Source organism: Anneissia japonica, unplaced genomic scaffold, assembly GCF_011630105.1.
Source record: "Anneissia japonica isolate Jap-2015-1 unplaced genomic scaffold, ASM1163010v1 scaffold1770_len632688_cov154, whole genome shotgun sequence".
Classification (NCBI taxonomy): Eukaryota; Metazoa; Echinodermata; class Crinoidea; order Comatulida; family Comatulidae; genus Anneissia; species Anneissia japonica.
Window position 1 is genome coordinate 78,230 of NW_022692996.1, and position 2,500 is coordinate 80,729.

General features: G+C 37.0%; 1 protein-coding gene across 1 annotated transcript in view; it reads right to left on the reverse strand.

Annotated features, from left to right (window-relative positions):
• Positions 1-1,481: 1,481 nt before the first annotated feature.
• LOC117100599 (cystine/glutamate transporter-like) overlaps positions 1,482-2,500 on the reverse strand; it is a 7,843-nt gene continuing 6,824 nt past the window's right edge. Inside the window, exon 5 of the mRNA XM_033240383.1 lies at positions 1,482-2,500. This exon is cut by the window's right edge and continues 311 nt beyond it. The gene's annotated coding sequence lies outside the window, so the exon portion shown is untranslated.

Sequence of the window (2,500 nt, forward strand, 5' to 3'; positions counted from 1 at the left end):
GTCCTACACAGGCATGACGTTTTTACGAACGGGACTTTGTTCTCTTGTTCTATTTGTACTCTTTGCTACCACCAAAGATCGTATAGCGCACGATCTTTGCTCCACGAGATAGATGCACCCTATTAGAATTTCTACACGCAGCACGTTCGATACTAACGCCTTTTAACGTTCTTTTGAAGGACGCCCTCTAGTTCGCTGACTTCTTGCAGTTACCTTCTCGCTAGTAGCCACTGTGCGCTAGTTGAACCATGGAAATTCTTCCCGATCTTTGGCGTCTGGTCCAATTCCAATCGCTGCTCTCCTTGCCTTTCATCTGGAGGGCTGATTTAATTATTTATTTTTATTATTTTGGCACACAACACATGCACAATAGCAAATATAATCGCTGTCCAACTTGTAGGTGACATCCTTTATGCAAGCATCAGTCCCTGATGCAAGTTTCAAGACATCTGCTGCTGTTTGTCCAGCGTTCAACATTGGTCATGCGCATGTAGTACATTTTTCAGTAGTAGCATACCGTAAAACGTCGAATTGACTCCCTGGGCTTCTTTTTTTATTGCGAACTTTAGATTGGCTTCTTTTCGAGGCTACTTTTGCTAAGTAAAGAGGGTGGGGGGGGGCTTCTTTTCAAAAAGAGTACAGTAGATTTTACGAATTTGTACTAGAAAAAATAATTACGGACAATGTAACATAAATCTAAAGAGGGGGCTTCAATTCGAGATGGGCTTCATCTCGATATTAAGCCCACAGGGCTTCAATTCGAGGTTTTACGGTATCTTCGCGTGTTGCCCAATTTGCCACTATAAGGACCACACATGTATCTATTAGTAGTATTCGGACTTTCCCTAGTTAGCTTTCGTGTAAATTCATAATTGCCCCATGTGGGATGAATAAATGTTACTGATATTGGCCGTATTCGACTGGTTTGTTTCGTTGACAACGATTTTTCGTTGAGTTTTATTTTCATTCGACTGGTTCGTAAAATATGACAACGAAAATTAACGTAAAGCAGAGTGCCTTAATTTGCACCACGAATGCAAAAAAAAAAAATAAATAAATAAATAAATAAATAAACATTGCCGATTGGTCAGTTTCGCAACAACATTTTCGTTAATATAATTAAATTTCAGAAAATAATAGTTATAATATTTACCGACATAAAGTAAAACAATAATTGTAAGCTAACAGAATTTAAAAAAAAAACTGCATGAAAACATTTTTTTAACGAAAAACCCATACTGCCGGCCGCAAACCGATGTAACCTTGATTACGCTGGCGTGTATTGCGTTTTGTCGAGTATCACCAAGCTTTCTGTTCGTCTGGTCGTCTTCGTTAAGTAGGATACCACTTCGCACGCATGACCATTGATTATTTGAAGGAATTCGATTAATCGCTCAATCATACAATCAATTTAGTCGCTGTTGTTAAATGCTAATTTTAAAGACGTTAGGAATTGGTGCAAAAATAATATAGTCTCGAGAGATGGTACTCAGTGAAGTATATTTCATATAATATAAAACCGAAATACCATAGAACAATAAGGAAGTTACCAAATTGTTGTTGGCACACAGACCTTCAATGCATAGGCTAGAAACATTTGTATAAATTTTAAACTAAACAATACAATGATTTTAGAAGAAACACTTTGTGAGTATATGAGCTAATGGACTATGCCTATATATTCTTTATCAAACTGTTAGAATTAAGAAAACAAAATCTAAAACATAATAATGTTGTAATCATTAATAAACCAGTACTGTGCCGACATCCTTTTTTTTTTACCACCACACTCTAGATTATTAGTCCACTTTATAAAAAAAATGCTGAAAATTATCAAATGATCTACACCATCATTAATAAGTTATAAATTGGGTGTTTGAGTTACGATACAACTTCCATATAATAAATGACAGTAACCCTGCAGTGTGGAGCGTTTTGATGAATTTATCAATAGATAGGCGGAACTCAATTTTGAATATAAAACCAGAGTGGACACAAATGCGAATAATGCCGGGCACACATGAGTCGACTGTCGTCGGCCGACGTGATTTCATCATAGAGAACGCAACGCGACGACGCTCGCACAATCGCTTTTATCAGCAATAGTCAGCAGATGGTGTCGCGTCATCAAGGAACTCACTACAGAGAGCGAGGATGCATCCGTAGCCCATGCTCGTACGGCCGCCTCCCGACGCGCTGTGTGCCCGGCTTTTAACAAGCACATCAAAGCACTAAAATTCTAGCACCCGAACCTCGAATATGAGATAATTTCAAGAAGAAACACTTAATAACTACAAAACATTTTTTGGAAAATGAGCAAGTTAAAATTCTTCAATTTTTTTTATAGGAATTTCTTTTTAAAGATATTTAAATCGTAAATAAACCTCATCTGTCAAGGTATATAACAAGGTGTATATTCGACCTCATGCAATATAGGCAATTCAAACTAATTGCGTTATATATTTGTTAAGCATATCTCTTTCTGTAACAGCGTTAACCA